The sequence below is a fragment of the Mustela erminea genome, chromosome 5, assembly GCF_009829155.1.
Source record: "Mustela erminea isolate mMusErm1 chromosome 5, mMusErm1.Pri, whole genome shotgun sequence".
Lineage (NCBI taxonomy): Eukaryota > Metazoa > Chordata > Mammalia > Carnivora > Mustelidae > Mustela > Mustela erminea.
In genome coordinates this window covers 138409821-138427327 of record NC_045618.1, presented here as the reverse complement: position 1 = coordinate 138427327, position 17507 = coordinate 138409821, and positions in this window count along the sequence as shown.

Sequence of the window (17507 nt, the reverse complement as noted above, 5' to 3'; positions counted from 1 at the left end):
ATTCTGATTTGGATTGTGTTGCATCTGTAGGTGTATTCGAAGAAAATCAAATATTGTATATCTCTCCATAATTTAGGTCGTCTTTCATTTTTCCTATGTTTTCATTAGATTTATCCTTGGGTATTTAATGCCAATTTCAATTGTGTCATTTTAAATTCTGTACTATATTTGTTGCTGGTACATGGAAATGCACCTGGGTTTTGCACATTGACCTATATCAAAAGATCTGGATAAAGTCATTGAACGCTAATAGCTTTCCTGATACTTTGGGAAATTCTCAGCCATCATATCTCCAGTTATTCCTACCTTGTTCTCTCCTCTTTCTCCAGGACTCCAAATCTACCTCGTTAGAACTTTTAAACTATGTGGCATGTCTCCTATGACCTGTTCTGCTTCTTAAAATTATTATTATTTGTCTCTCTGAACTTATCTTACTGGTTATTAATCCTGGTATTTGCTGTGTCCGATCTGCTCTTAAACCAATCAGATTTCTTAATGGCAGATATTGTATTTATCGGAGCCAGAATGCCCATTTGATGTTTTTTTTATAGATACAGACTTTCTCTGATAATCTGTACCCTTTTAACCACTTGTTCTACTAATCATACTAATCAGTTATTTTCAAGTTCTTTTCTGACAACTCTGGCTTGATGGTGGGTCTTCTTCTATTATCTGCTTTTTCTCTTGGAGTAGTTTTTAAAGGAATACCAAATATTATGTATAAAAGCCCAGAAATGTCCTAGATAATGTAATCCATCACCCAGAGGGAGTTAACCCTTTCCTCTACTGGGCAGGTGGAGTGAGGAGTGAGGTATTGAACAGCTTAATTCCAGAAGGAGAGAATAGAGGCAAGTTTGGGTTCCAATAAGAATCAGCTGATTTACCTCCCATCTGCCCTGTGCCCCTAGTGGGACTTCCAATCAGGGGCATGGTAGGTCTTGGTCTCAGCATAGAGAGACTACAGAAGATTCGATTTTGTGTTGGGGAGGAGGGTGTGTCTCTCTGCTCTTTAGCATCCTGTACCAAGCTGCATCTGTTTGTAAAAGACCTTTAGGGATGGGACAGCAGCCTTGTGTTTGAGGCCCCTCCAGACTCCACATTTGCCCAGCCGCACACAGAATCAGCTGGTGCTCCCGGGAAACAAGCAGCTGCAGGTGGCCGATGGCTGATGGCTGATGGCTGATGGCTGATGGATGGTGTCAGGTCCCTCCTCCCTCCAGAGCCTCGGCTCTTCTCACCATTGTCTCCATTTTTATGGGGAGGGACAAGAAGGGTAGGGCTAAACACATTTCATTTTCAGTTTGGAAAAACAAGGAGAGCCTCAAATAAATTCACAGGAAAGGAAATGCCAACGGCCAGCTGCCATGTGAGAACACACTGAGCCGAGAAAAGGCAAACTTATATAATTGTGCATTTTAAACAGGAATAAATCGGCACACACCCACACACGAAAGCACTCAGTAATACAGAACATTGCCAAGTGCACAGACCACCTCCTTGGCCACGCCCATTCCCCCGAGAGGAGGGGGCGAAATGGAACCCCCTATCAGTTTCCACAAAATTAGCGAGGAACTTAGGCCTTTCCAAGGAGAGTTTCCCCTGTGTCTTGTTCCTCCAGTCCCTTCTCCCGCCGCCCCCACGTGGGATAGCTTCTCACCTCATAGGAATCCACTTCTCCAGTCTCCCCCTCCTCCAAGGCCCCCCTGTGCACAGGTGAGCCCTCCCTGCCCATGCCCCTCCTCCCCTGCAGAGTATCTGCCTGATCTGATCCTTGCTCTAGATCACGGTGCAGGCTTTGGCCAGGTGGGAATTCTCAGGTAGGCTCTGCCGGGTCACACAGCCTGGGGGAGGGGAGGAGCAGTTAGTCTGATGGGCTCTATCCTGTGGACCCAGGGTGGGCCTGGCCTCTCTGATTTAAGCTTCCTTATCGGCAAGAACTAAGCTGCCAGCCATTTCATTAATAAATCTATAAAGTTGGCATTTCTCCCAAGGACAAACACGTTTCCGGTAGCATAGGACAGTCTAAAGCCAAATCGAAGAAACATTTTCTTCGTTAGCGGGGGCCTGTCTCGCCCTTGCAAACTTTGGTCTCTATTATTGTCAGAGAGACTTTTGATTTCTTCCTGCTCCAGGGGAAGGAGTATGGGGTGGAGAGAGCCTTTCAGCTTTCTTAGGGTGAAATGTGTTTAGCCCCGCCCTTTTTTGTCCCTCGCCATAAAAATGGAGAGAAAGGGAACCGTGGGTGCTGATCCCTCCAGACACAGTAATAGTTTCTATCTGCCAGGGAGTCAGAAAACCAGAGGGACACGGGGCGCAGCCTGGGACAGGGACTCCTTCCTGCCTCCTCTTTGATCAGAAAAAATGGCTCACACCGTTTTGTCAGGCTTCTGTGATGACCTGCTTGCTTGGCCTTGACTTACAGCATGTGGGTTTATAGTGTCAGGCTAGTATTTAAGGCTTTATCTTTTTTTTTTAAAGATTTTATTTATTTATTTGACAGAGATCACAAGTAGGCAGAGAGGCAGGCAGAGAGAGAGAGAGGAGGAAGCAGGCTCCCTGCTGAGTAGAGAGTCCGATGCAGGACTCGATCCCAGAACCCTGAGATCATGACCTGAGCCAAAGGCAGCAGCTTAACCCACTGAGCCACCCAGGCACCCGTATTTAAGGCTTTATATCTTAGTCTCCCCCTTGACCCTGGCTCCCTGACAGAAAGGGAGCTCAGAGTTCTTGAAAGCATGTGGGGTTTGCTGTCAAACATCCCTGAATCCAAAGCTCATTCCAGCCCTTCCTACTTGTGTGACCTTGAGCTAATGCCTTAACCCCTGTGAGCCTCCTACTCCTCACCTTTAAAGCGAAGGTGGTAGCTACCTTTTTTGGTCATTGTGGGGAAGAGTAAAGCATTCTTAAAGCCTGTCCTGGTTTGTGATATGGCTTTAGTCAATAGCAATTTTCCAACTGAGGGTAAGATCTCATTTCTCCTTCATCTCTGTGTTGCAGCATGGAAGCCGATGCCAGAAACACTGGGAAGGCCACAGCAAATATTTGTTTGGACTGAAATGTCCTTTAGTCAGATTATTACCTGGTTCAAAACAGCCCCGGGGAGTGACTGGGAGGCTCTGCCAGTTAAGTGTCTGCTTTCAGCTCAGGTCAGGATCCTAAGATCCTGGGATCAAGCCCAGTATCTGGCTCCCTGCTCAGCAGGGAACCTGCTTCTCCCTCTGCCTCTGCTTCTCCCCCTGGTAGTGCTCTCTCTCGGTCAAATAAATAAAATCTTTTTTAAAACAAACAGAAAACCAGCCCCAGCCAAGTCCAACAGGGACCTAGAGGTGTGTTGAAACATAACTCAGAGACTCTCTTCCTGCAAATGCCTTGACACAAGCGCACTCAGAAATGAAAGTCTTCTCTGTACAGCAGAGACCCTAGGTATTGCGAGATTGCAGTGAAACAGGAGAGTTTGGAGGGGTAGATGGAGCAGCGTGGGGCTCGCACGGCCCCTGGGTCCCTGTAACTGCCAGGGCTTACAGAGGGCTCGCTCTGTGACTGGCCTAGTTAGGTGAGCCCAATTGCAAGGTAGGTCGTGCCATGTGATGGGCGGTGGGGCTGCCCTAGGGCACCAGGAGCTCTTCCCCACTGCGGTACAGAGCTTCCTCGCGCATGCGTGGGACTCCACCAGCATCGCCTCTCTGCAGCCTCTCCTCTGGCTCTTTGGACTGCGCTTTTAAATGGATCTTCATTTAATCCATCAGAACGACCCAGAAGGAAGCAATTGGCTGTAAGTGGGTCATCCCCTGAAGCCCAGTGGCAGCCTTCTGATGATGGAGAAATTGGGTCTTTGCAAAGAGCAAGCATCTCACCAAAGGCTAGGATGGGGGGGAGGGGTGTGCCCTGTGGGACCTCTGCTGCATGGGCTCTTCTCCTCATTTTGGAGATGAGGACCCGAGATTGGGAAAGTGACCATCACTTGGCCAAGATCCCAGAGCCGGTTAGCAGAAGAGCTAGAACCTGAACCCTGATTCAGAAGCCCAAAGGGCATGGGGGACACTCTGCAAACTCCATTCTTCAATTGATGGAAACCAGGCTGCTATGGACAAGCTGGGCACCTGCAACCCCCAAGAACTCAGCAAACCTCTCTGATTCCATCGCCAAATGCTAACCCCTCCCATATTCCTGTGGGACACCTAGGGCCCCGTCTCGGGCTGCACTGCCCTAACGAAGGGCATTATCTTATTGAAATTCGGGACCCATACGCTCCAGCTTGTCTAGAAGATGTTCTGGGGATGGAGGGGAGAGCACACTGCAGGAATGTAATGGTATGCAAGAACGCCCGGTGTGCAAGGTTGTGGTCATGGTTACGGTTGCTTGGAGATTTCAGGTCCTGGGGATGCTAGAAGGATTAAGCTCTCTCTCCCTCCCCATTGTTCATATAAACATCATGAGGACCCTCCCATTCTTTAGAATGAGCCTCCCCTGCCATGTTTCTGTGTTGGAAAAGAGCAGAGTAGGTGGATTTTGAACTCTCTCTGGAGCCACGTTACCGGGGTTCAAACCGCAGCCCTGCTATTTACTAGCCACATGACCTTCAGCAAGTACTTTGTCTGACCAATAGGTATAACGAGAATCCTGATCATCTTGTGAGTGCAACCCCCTTCACCTGCTATGCCTCCCCATGCTCTACTGAAAGGGTCCCCAGGGTCCACCCTCCTAATGGTCAGGGGCGATGGCTTCATTCGGCAGACGCGGTCCTGCATCTCTGCCCCGGCTCACACCGCCGCCCTCCTGCCTTCTTGGAACACTCTGGTTGTCCCTTTGGTTTCCATATCTTGACGCTGGCGAGTCTCACCTTTTGACAGAAGGAGGTTTAAAGTGTTAGGTGGAGATGTAACCGGCCGTCATTCATCTCCCAGAAGTTCCTCCGAAACTTCTGACAACAGCAGGCATTTGTCCCTTACCATTCACCTTTCTCATCAAAGAAATCTGCGCGTTTTGGTCCATGATGGGGGATCTGGCTAAGGGAGGTTTTGCTTAACCCAAAGCAAAAGATGTCATCCGTCAACAGTTGTGCAAACCTTTTCCCCCATGCTGGGTTCCTGGGCGACCAGGAGAAGGGTGATTTCCCGAAGGGTTCCATCATTATCTTGCTACGGGGACCTGTTCCAGGAAATGGGCAGGCACAGGGGCAAAGCAGAAGTGAGGAACAACCTCAAAATGTTCCCAGATGCACAGTGTACAGCCAAGCCCACTGTACCATGACCCACAGGGTCCAGATCCGTCCTCATGCCTCCTTTCTCAGTACTGAGAAAGCTCAGTACCCTGCAAGCTCAGCCCAGGCTTGGAGCAGCTCTGAGCCCAGGTGTACCCTGATTTAGAGAAGGGAGTGTAAGGAGGAAGCCTGGCCCAGCTCCTGTGAGGGTTCAGCTTCTCCAGGCTGTCTGCTGGCCACAGTGGGTCAGAAATGAGGGTCTGAACCCCTGCCGCACCCTCAGTCCCTGCATCCCAGGAGATCTGCCTTAATATTGATAGTGCAGGAGGTACCTTCCAACCCTGATCCTGAGCCCCAACATGCATGCACGCACACATGCTCATCTTTTGCAGAAACTGGGGTCCTGCCTCTGATCTGGGGCTTTGCCTGGAGCCCTGTTTCCTGATAACGATCTCCCTGATGCTGGATAACAGAGGCTATGAGCTACATCTGTCTGGTGTTTGGAGCTGGCCTGGCACATATTAGGTGCCCAATAAACATCCCAACTACACTCTGGCTGCCGACGGCCTCCTCCCTGCTGCAAGCCATAAAGAGTATAACCTCATGACTAAGACACCCAGGCTTGAGTTTGCGTTCTGAAACTTAGCAGTTTGGGGATAGCCAACATGCCGCTCAACCTCTTTCCTCCAGCTGGTAAGGATTAAAGCTGACAAATGGAAATGTGAGCCTGGCCCGGGTCGTTCTTAATGGATGGTGCTGTGAAGACCTACTATTGTAACTCCCCAAACCACAGGTGCTTCAAGAGGGAAATAAGCCAGAAATAGACTTTTTCCTTTAGGAGAAGCAGTAGCTGGGGTTAAGAGAAATGAGGAAGCAATCACTTGGACCTCTGTCCAGTGCAAAAAAAAAGTCTCTGCTCTGAAATATTTGGGGGACCCTTTGAGTTACAAAGCTTGTGAGTTGGAATGCTAAGATAAAAGTCTCCATTCAGATCTTTCATACACTCGGAAGCTTCCTGATTCTCAGTTTAGGAATGCATATTTCTTGACTGCAAATAGGGTTTGTCTTTATCTCTTTTTAAAATAGAAATCGGTATTGGGGCGCCTGGGTGGCTCAGTGGGTTAAGCCTCTGCCTTCGGCTCAGGTCATGATCCCAGGGTCCTGGGATCGAGCCCTGCATCAGGCTCTCTGCTCAGTGTCCCCCTCTCTCTCTGCCTGACTCTCTGTCTGCTTGTGATCTCTGTCTGTCAAATAAATCAATAAAATCTTTAAAATAGAAATCGGTACTGTATTCTGTATAGACTTCAAGTTTCATGAAACACACTTTCCGTTATAGGAGCTGGCCTGTATGCATGGCCAGTGTACCAGAGGACTGTTTGTTAAATTAAAATGTGAACATTCAGGATTTGTTTTTGTTTGTATTGTCTTTAAATCCCTTTCCTGCGGTGCCTGGGTGGCTCAGTTGTTTAAGCAACTGCCTTCAGCTCTGGCCATGATCCCAAGGTCCTGGGATTGAGCCCCACATCAGGCTCCCGGCTCAACGGGGTGCCTGCTTCTCCCTCGGCCTCTGCCCCTCTCCCTGCTCATGCTCTCTCTCACTCTTTCTCTCTCAAATAAATAAAAACTTGAAAAAAAAATCTGCTTCCTCTTGTCCCTCTTTCCCTGGGTCCTGCATTCTCCAGCAGCAGGGGTAACTCGCTCTGCCCTCAGGTGTTGGTGAGGGAGCACAGCTTCCTCTGCTGATTCTGCCTGTCATACTGATGGATCACCAGGCTCTGTGGATAATTTCAGAACCTTAAACACAACCCAACACACAAGAAACCCATTGCAATTATTGCTATCAATTCCCCACATAGATAAATGCACCTACGTAGGTGCCAAATTCACCTCTTGGCTGGCTCTGTGTCCCTTGGCCTTCTGTCACCTGGCTTTCATTAATTCCTTCGATCAGGATTTATCCAGCCCTGGCTTTGTGCAAGGCATGATTCTGGGTGCTGCGGGTCCAGCAAAGAATGAGACAGACATATAAGAAAGCCACTGATTTCTGTGCATTGATTTTGTATCCTGCCACATTGCTGAATTGCTGAATGAGTTCTAGTAGTACGGGGGTGGAGTCTTTTGGGTTTTCCATATAAAGTATCATGTCATCTGTGAAGAGAGAGAGTTTGACTTCTTCATTGCGAATTTGAATACCTTTTGTTTCTTTTTGTTGTCTGATTGCTGTTGTTAGGACTTCGAGTACTATGTTGAACAAGAGGGCAAGAGTGGGCATTCCCTGATCTCAAAGGGAAGGCTGTCAGCTTTTCCCCATGGCGGATGATAATCACTGTGGGTTTTCATAGATCGATTTTATGAAGTTGAGGAATGTTCCCTCTAGCCCTATACTTTGAATTGTTTTAATCAGGAACAGATGCTGTATCTTGTCAAATGCTTTTTCTTTGTCAAAAAATGGGCAGAAGACATACACTTCGCCAAAGAAGACATACGAATGGCTAACAGACACATGAAAAAATGTTCATCATTATTAGCCATCAGGGAGATTCAAATCAAAACCATATTGAGATACCACCTTACACCAGTTAGAATGGCCAAAATTAACAAGACAGTAAGCAACATGTGTTGGAGAGGATGTGGAGAAAGGGGAACCCTCGTACAGTGTTGGTGGGAATGCAAGTTGGTGCAGCCACTTTGGAGAACAGTGTGGATATTCCTTAAGAAATTAAAAATAGAGCTTCCCTATGATCCTGCAATTGCACTACTTGGTATTTACCCCAAAGATACTGATGTAGTGAAAAGAAGGCCCATCTGTACCCCAATGCTCATAGCACCAATGGCCACGGTGGCCAAATTGTGGAGAGAGCCAAGATATCCTTCAACAGATGAATGGATAAAGGAGATATGGTCCAAATATACAATGGAGTATTGTGCCTCCATCAGAAAGGATGAATACCCAACTTTTGTATCAACATGGACGGGACTGGAGGAGATTATGCTGAGTGAAATACGTCAAGCAGAGAGAATCAATTATCATATGGTTTCATATGGTTTCATTACTTATGGAGCATAAGGAATAACACAGAGGACACTGGGAGATGGAGAGAAGGGAGCTGGGGAAATTGGAGGGGGAGATGAAGCATGAGAGACTGTGGATTCTGAGAAACAAACTGAGTGTTTTGGAGGGGAGAAGGGTGAGGGATTGGGTGAGCCTGGTGGTGGGTACTAAGGATGGCACATATTGCATGGAGCACCAGGTGTGCTGCATAAACAATAATTCTGGGACACTGAAAAGAAATAGTTTTTTTTTTTAAAAAAAGGAATGAGACAGACCTGTCTCTCCCTGCTCTTATCTGTGGCCATTCTGGTGCATAGAGACAGCTGATGTACTTCTGAATGGTGCGGACATAAAGCATGGTAATGGGCTAAACAAGGCACTAGGTCAGACCCCGTGGTCCAGGCAGACATGGGGGGGGGGGTGCGTGCCAGCTGGTGGCCCACGTGGAGGAGGAGCTGGCTGTGTGATCTGGGGAAACACGCTCCAGAAGACAGATGCGCAGTGTGAAGGAGCAGGAGCAGGACTAGCTGGGGGCTGTCTGAGGACCCGAAGGGCCCGGCGAAGAAGGGAGAGTGAGCTCAGTTGAGATTAGGAGGTCGGTGAACAGCAGGTGTCTAGGGCGCTGGAGGCCAGAATTCATTCCAGGCCGTGAGATGGAAGAGAGCTGGCTCCGCCCACCTGCTGGGTGAAGACGGGGCTGTAAGACGTGAGGGCCGAAGCCCGAGAGCCCAGAGAGCGCACGGAGGTGGGTGCGGAAGCCCGCATGAGAGACACGATGGCCTGGACTGGAACGGAGGACAGGCTGGCTTGGGGATGTGTTTTGGAGGTCAAGGTCAGAGGACCAGCTGGCCGACGGAGGTGTGGTGCGAGAGAAGGAGAGGAGGGACAGCTGCCCAAATGCCCGCTCTGCCAGCCTTCCTGGACCTCTCCCAAGCCGGGGGCAGGGCCCGCCTCCCTGCTTCGGCCCCCTTCTTGCTCCAACCTCCCTGCCCGGACATTCCAGAGCCCCTGCCCCTCTGCCCCCCACCCACACCGCCCCACCTTCTCTTCTGACCAACCCCAAGAAGGACAGCGGGATGCGGGGAGCTTGGGGCCGGATTCCACAGTGACAGCTGCTCCTGGCGCAGCGTGAGTGTGCCCGGGATGTAAATCTGTTGTCTCCGTGGATAACACGGGGAACAATTACTCATGCAGATGAAAACCTTTCATTCCTCTCCTTGACAGCTAACAGCTCAAGGAGCCTCTACTACGTCAGCCCTCTGCTGGGATAGAAGCTACTATTTTCGATCTGTGGTCTCTGGAATAATATGAGGCAGCGCCTGGTTTAATAATGAGCCTCCAGTTTTTGGCAGGGCCCCGGAGTTCCAGTCAGGGGTAGGAGAGAGGCGAAGAAGGGCGAGAGAGTTTCCAGGAAAGAGCATCTGAGCGCTGCAGGGGAGACTTACTTCAAAGTCAGGGGAAGTCAGACATGGCACCGGCCTGGCCACTGAGATGACACAGGGGCTCCAGGGAGAGGTGCTGCAGCCGAGGGCCGGGGCAGGGGACGGGCCCAGAGCTGAGAGTCAGGGCCCGGGGTTCCACGCCAGTGCCACCATACCTCATCCAGCCGTTCATGCTAGCGGTCAGCGATTACTGCGCATGCGCCACCTGCTGGGTCCTGAGCCCATTCCAGTTAGGGCCCAGCAGGGGTGAGTGAAGGGGGCTGAGCTAAGTAAACAGAAAAATTACAGCACAAGGTGATCCACGGGATGAGAAGCCCACACGGATGTGGGTACTGCCCGCAAGAGCCCAGAGGAAATAAGGTCTAAGCAAAGGCTTTGGGACAAGGTGGGCGCAGGTAGAGGGGCGGGAATTCCAGGCAGAGGGAACAGCATAGGCAAAGGCAGACGGCGGGGTTCCAGGTGTCACTCGGAGCACCGGGTAGCTGAAGCAGGGATTGATTGTGAGGTGCGGTAGGCAGCAGTAATGCTCCAATGCTCTCACCTTTGCCAGGTCCCCGCCCCTCGAGGGCGGGAGTGGGATTCAGCGTTCACGCGGCAATCGCTGCCACCAGCGGGCCCCTTGACTTTGCGCACCTCGGCCTCCATCTCTGAAAAACCGGGGATGGATACCTTCCTTACTCAGCACGTGTCCATGCAGTCCTACTGAGCACCGGTGACCAGACGGGTCCTTCCTGTTGCAAGATCCAAACGAGCTGCTGAGCGTGGCTAATAAGCGTACTGACAATATACACACATTAGGTCAGATTATGTAGTCATGCTCTGTTACCTAATACTAGAATAGAGCTTCATTTATCGGGGGTGTCTTCTAGACCAGGTCCTGAACTGAATGGTTTATATCCAGTGTCTCAATATATCCCCAGCCCAGGGGGAAGTAGTATTGCCCTTTAGCTCGGGAGGAAGGGAAGTCTCAGGAGGGGACTCTGCCCCTGGAAAGTTCTGGGCAAATGCTTGGGATTAGCCCCGGTGGCCGCCCCCTTTGCACGTGGGGCTGGGCATGCTGTGGGTGCCTCCGGCTGGTCGGGAATGACTGGCGGAGGGTGGACGAGTCAGAAGACCTGCCCCCTACCTCACAGGGGGACCTTGACCAAGTCACTCCCCATCTGGGTGTGGGCGTTAGAGAGAGGACAGATGCTAAAAGTCTTTGGCGAGTTCTCAGAGTGCTGATCAAATTTAAGGAGCGGGTATCTGGGGGAGAGGACGGTCAGGACTCAGAGCCCAGGCCTCCCATGCTCTAGCTGTGTGACCTCGAGTGAGTCACTCAACCTCTCTGAGCCTCAGTTTGACTCCGTTTTCCAGTCTGCACAACAAGATTGCTCTGTGGGTAAAGGAGACAGTGCAAGCAGAATGCCAAAGCACGGTGCCAGGTGCCTGCTGGTGTGTGATGAATGACAGAGGAGCAGGCTGGGTCAGCCCCATGTGCCTGCCTTCTGCTGGCCCCGGGCACGGGAAGCATGGCGCAGGGAAGAACCTGTGGAACGGAATGAAATCGACCAGCCCCAGGTAACAGCCCGTGTGTGGTCATGACATGAACCCCCGTGCCGTTAGGGTAAAACCCAAAGGCAAGAGACTGTGCTTTGCCCTCATGAAGGCAGGAAGCCAGTAGTGAGCAGGGTTCCACTTGGGGCAGAATCTGTTCTCTTTCCCTCCAGACTAGAGTCAAGCCACATGGAGGGAGCTCTCAGTCTGGGGAGGTCACAGACTGGGTCTGCAGGGGAGGGGTTGTAGCAAGCAGAGAAAAGACCCACCAGGGGTCAGAAGACCCTGGTGACCTCTGGCACTTCACCTCTCCAGACCTCAGCCTCCCCATGTGTCCACCCAGGACCCCGTGGCCCCAACCTCCTCCTGCATGCCCCTCTGAGTCCCATCCTGTCAGTGGCTTTGGAGTCAGATAGAACCTGACTTCAAATTCTGGCTCTGCCACTTAGAAACCACAGGAACTCCGGTGAACTCCCTGACCTCTGTGGGCCTCAGTCTCCTCCTCTGTGCAATGGGGTGGTGCCGCTTCCCTGGCATCATTTTTTGTGGGAATAGAGTGGGACACTGATGCCTTAGTGGGCAAATATGCCAGGGACACATAAGGTATCATTTTTTACCTTTTGTATTTTCAATCTAGAGCTGAGTTTAATAGGTCACACTAGCTGTGAGGAGCTCTCTCCCCTGAGTCCACCCTAAAGGTTGGGCTAATTAGTACCTAAGGCTGAGTAATGGCCCCCAAGATGTCTGTACCCTAATCTCTGGAATCCCTGAATACGTTAATTTCATGTGTTAAAAGAGACTATGTAGGTGTAATTACGTGAAGGATCCTGAGATGAGAAATTATCCCAGATTAGGGGGATGGAGCCAGTGTAACCATAAGGATCCTTCTAGAAGAAAGGTAAGGCAGTCAGAGTCAGAGAAAATGTGGAGGAAGGAAGAAGCCACAAGCCAAGGAATGTGGGCACCTCACGAATCTGGAGAAGGCAAGCAAAAAGATTCTCACCTGAATCCTCTAGAAGGAACTGGCCTTGCCAGCACCTTAATTTTAGCCTGGTGAGACTCATTTCAGACTTCTGTCTTCCAGAACAGTAAGAGAATAAATTTGTTGTTTTAAACCAGGAAGTGCGTGTGTGGAAGCTCGTTATGGCAGTGACAGGAAACTAAGATGATCGGTATTCATCCGGAGATGGGTACCGCCGCCTGAGGTGTGCCCCTGGGGACTACAAGGTCCCATGAGTGCCCACTGCCTCTCCCCTTATGGCTCATGTTGGTGTTAGAAGGACAACAGGGAGCATTAACTAATGATCAAGTGAACGGGACGATCAGAAATGAGGTGAGGAGACAGAAACAATTCTGTCATATAGAATGGGAAGCTGAGAGCCGTGGTGTTGAGTGGGACAGAGTTAATGGCAGAGAAGCACCTGTAGTCCAGGTTCTTAACTCCTGGCCCATTGTCTCCATCACCCTCCATCCTCCGTCCATCAACCCCACACCTGAGACCAGAGAGATGAGCCAGTTCTAGCCTAGAGGGAAGAGAAGGGAGAGAGAAGACACTGTAGTGTAGGGACTCACCGGTGCTCCAAACCCAGCGAGACAGGTGTCATCATTACTCCCATTTGACAAACAAGGAACCAAAGCACAGAGAGGCTAAGTTAACCCATCCAAAGTCACTCAGGCAATAGGGTAGACTGCAGTAATGGCCTCACTTAGTGACCGTCTGCATCCACCATTTCTCCCTAACTCTGCAGACCCCTTCAACTCCATTCTGGGCTTTGGCCAAAGTGATGGGAAGTAAGCAGAGGCAGGAAAGCAAGTACACGGCTCCGCTGGCCCGAATCCGCGATGGAGCTGGTTCCCTCTTGGATTCCTGCCGTCACCATGGAAACATGCTCTTACTAACCCATTGGAAGTATTCGAGAGGCATTTGAAAAAAGAAACAAATCAGCCTGCCCTAGACCAGCTAGCCCCCTAGGCAAGCTGCCAGCTGACCCTGGACATGGGAGCAAACCCAGCCAACATCCGCTGAGCCGGGCCCAGATGGGCAGAACCACATAACTGACCTGAGGACTTTCAAGTGAGAATAAGTGGCTATTACTTGAGACCACTGCATCTTAGAGTGGCTTGTTATACAGCAGTGGCTGACTGATACAACCAACAAACAGCAGACTGGTGTATTTGGGAAATAGAGTAGCCCCACTTGGGAGGCACTTTTAGTACAGGTCAAGAAGAAGCATCAGGAGAACCAACAGCTTAGCAGAAGGGTGGGTGTGAGGTCTGGTGCTGTGCGGCTCACTTTGTTACCCTGAGAGAAGCCAGCCTGAGGACACAGCAGATGCGGGGAGGAGGAAGAACCAGAGGTCTGGTGGAGACCCGTTTTCCCATCTGCCCCCTTCTGGGCTTGCGAGTGGCACAGATATTCACCACCCCGACCTGTGACAGCCATCTTACGGACGTGAAGGAAAGGAAAACTGGGTCGCAGAATGTCAGCTCAGTGCCCTGGCTCGACACACCGGCAGCTTCTGTGAAGACCCTATTTCAGAGACATTGGCCAGGTTTTCTCTTACCTGCAGCTGAAAGCGCCCTTGGCTGATGCTCTGTGGCCACGGGGGCCCCACAGCCATCCAGTGTCTTCAAGGCTGGCCCAGCAGAGCGAGGCTCACATTCAGTCTCCGCGCCAGAGGTCGGTGCCTCACTGGTGCACTTCAAATTTGGTGCTCAGCCCAGATGTGGGACAGACATTCTGATTTCATTTTATTTTTTCTCAACTGGTGTTTTTATAAAAAGTTCTTGGCCGACTGTGTCTTGTCAATTACCCCATGTCACCTCCCCAGAATAGCACAACCTAATAAGGACTGGAACAACTCCAAATCGCTCTCCGCTCAAGGCTCATAAAAAGTCCAAAAAGAATGTAGGGGAGAAAAGCCCCAAGACACAAAATCTACTGCTGCCCCCCACCACCTTCCTTGGCTCCACAGACACACCCAGAACCTCCCATTTCTGATTTCAGATCCCTCGCCAGAAAGTGAACAGACCTAGAGAATGAAAACGGGGTACAGAAGAGCGTTGAAGCAGAAGCGAGCGTCACGTGGCCATGTGACCTTGGACAGGGCAATCCTCCACCAGGGCTTCTCACTGAGCCCCTCTCCACGCTCTTCTCCTGAGTCTGGTGAGGATCTTTCTCAGGTTCAGCCCCCACCTGCTGCTACAGACCTGTCGGGGGCGGGGGCAGGGGGGCGTGCAGTAGGGCTGGGGATGTTCGGGAGACAGGCAGATCTGAGTTTTAATTCCAACTCTCCTAACTTACTAAATGTTACGTTAATTTTGGACAACTCCTTCATAAGGCTGATCTTCGATGTGTCATTTGTAAAAGGGGAATAATGATAGGACTTTAATCATTAGCCATCACCCACGGGAGGTTGATGCCGAGAGCAGGTGCTCCATGGATGGCGAATGTTCCTTGGTATTATTAGTGTTCAGGTCACAATCTCCTGTTATATGGCTGTCATGGAAGGCAGATGGGCGTTTGCCTGGAGGAGGGGCAGGTGGAGCCCAGGAGCTCGAGAGACTAAAGCGGCTAGAATGGCAACGGGCAATTAGCGGCCCCATATGCCATAACTCACTCTTGGCTGGAAGGGGCACAGACCTCGGCTGGGAGCATCATTAAAAACTTGGAAAGGACTGGAGATGATGGGCACAGGTGTCCAAGCTGACCTCCCTGCACTAGCCCTTGTGTTCCTGACAGATAGAGAGCCGGTGTGCCGGGAGCCCAAGATGTGAGTTACACACGCTTACTCCGTGTGTTGCCGTCATAGAGTGATCTCCCAGGCTGCTTGTTACGAGGGGCAGAGACTTTCCAGTCACCGGGTCTGCTGGGATAGCCCCAAGGACTATCGACTTATAACCTGAGATTAGAGTGTTTGCTGTAGAAACCCCATTTGTCCGAGGTTTGTGGTAGGAAACCATGTGTGTTCCCTGTACGTGGAAAACCACATTTTGTCATAGGTGGCTGGTCCCACTCGACATTCTTGGGGATCATGAGCTCCCCTCACCCTCCCACCTCCAGCTTTCATCAACCTGCCCTGTAGAAGGGGAACCTGTGGATACTGGTAAAATTAGGAACACAGCTAATGACAATTTTCTCCATATAAGTCTTCATTTTACAAATAAGAATCAAGGGGCTTTAAACAAATGTAGAATAATGATTTGTTTCAACTGCAGTAGAGCCCCCAGAGAAGCAGCAGACAGATAGCCTTCAAGGTCAGGGGCTGTGGCCACTGGAACTTTTTGTTTCTGAGCCCTGAAGCCCCTCCTTTCTCCAGCCAGAAAGCTGCGCCCACTGACTTTGGGTGGGTTTGTGCCATGTCAACTTAGCCACGCTGGAAACATCCTTCAGAAGCTCCTTCCCAGCACAGTTCCTGCTCAGCAGGGCCCCAAGAGACACCAAGCGTGAGATTTGCAAGCGGGAGCGGCAGCCCCACCCTAACACTCAGAGGGCCGGTGCAGGGCTGGAGGAGTTGAGGGGCCTCAGACTTGTTGCTGCCTCGCTGGCTCCTGGCATGCACGTAGGGCAGCTTGTCCAGCGTGGGCCTCCCCCAATCGGTCAGTCCCTTCTCACACAGCCCTCGGCCGCTGGCTGGGGTCCAACTGGCTCACAGACATAAAGTTCTGGAACCGTGGGTGCTGTCTTGTTCATTTTCTGCATTGGTTTCTCTTACCAATCATCAATTCGTTCATTTCTTTAACAAAGATCATAGTGTCCACTCACGAGGAGCTAGCCCGGTCCCGGTTCTGGAGGTAAAGGGGGCTAGGTCAAATTCACCGGCTTTGCTCTCAAGCTGCCTGCAGTCTCGGGGGCATTCTGGCCTGGGCACAGCCACCCCGACACACACACACAGGGGAAAGAGTGGAGAGGGGCTGAAAGCCAGCGGGGGTCACACTCGCCACCAGCTGGGCAGCTGAACGCTTGGCCGTGAGGATACCCAGGATCTTGTCCCTACGACCAGAGACCTTCAGCTTAGGTGGCAAAATGGAGGTCACAGGTGTGAGTAGACCTTCAAGTTCAAACTTCTGACATCAGACTGGGCAGAAATGAATGAGTGTCCTTTGCGGGCGCCAGTCTGACTTGTCACAGCAGCTGTAGGAACCGGGCTCAGCGGGTCTGGGTTCCAGGTCTTCCCCCGCCGTGGGGAGCAGGTGCGATCCAGGAGCTGCCTTCCTCTTGCGCATTCATGTTCAGGAAACTCAAGGGAAGCCTTTGGCCAGAGGTGAGCTTTCAGACATGGGACGTTAAGTGACATGTCATACGCCAGAGCAGGGGAGACCATGCGTGTGCTAAACAGGACGTCACAAAGCATTTTCAAGATGCAGGGCAACATTCAGGATGTGACATGAGATCAGAAGGAAGGCTTTCCCAAAGTACGTACAGCAGGAGCTCTACTACGTTGATAAAAAACAACCTGGAGAAGTGACGCTTACTTACAAGGAAGAAAGCAGCACATTGTAGGATGTAAGTGGCGGCGGTCTCTGGGTGGGGGTCCCCAACTGCTGCTTTCTTTATGCTCTCTGGGGTCTCCTGGGTGTGGCCAGCCTCCTCCTGACTCTGTACGTGAGCTGGGACTCTTCATGCCTGGACCCAGGTGACGCTTCCCTCCGAAAGAACTGTTCCTTCTCCATGTAGCTTTGGTTGAAAAAGCCTGGGACCTGAGGGAGACAGGACAGTGCCTGGAGACACTGGGTACTGCAGTGTCCGTCCTGTGCTGACCAGCTGACATGGGTACCAGGACAGTTGGACCGAGGCACAGGCCTCATCTGATGGATGAGGAGTAGACGTGTCACCCACGGTAGGCTCAGAGTAATAAAGTCGGGGTTGGGGGATGGAGGACGGGCCCTCCCCTCCCCCCAGGTTCTGGGACCTTACCCCCCACACCCCACAACAGAGAAAGGCCTTCCAATCTAGAAGAGTTGTAGCTGAAGGCCCAAAGCAGTGGGATTGCCTTTGGCACTAAAAATTAATAACACGGAAAGCTGAGAAAGAATGAGGCTGTGTGCCGGCCCACCAGGTGCTGGGCAGCAGGAGATCTGTTCTATTTTTATCTTGAAATGGCATGTTCTATTACACGATTCTCTAAAGGAGATGCTCATTGTAACATGGCAAGGAGGTCTGGGGCAGGGCCGGCTCTGCAGGAAAGGTCCAAGCTGCAGCGTGTTTATGTGTGTGTGTGCGTACACGCGCACGTGAGTATGTGTGCCTGTGTATGTGTGCATGTGCATGTGTGTA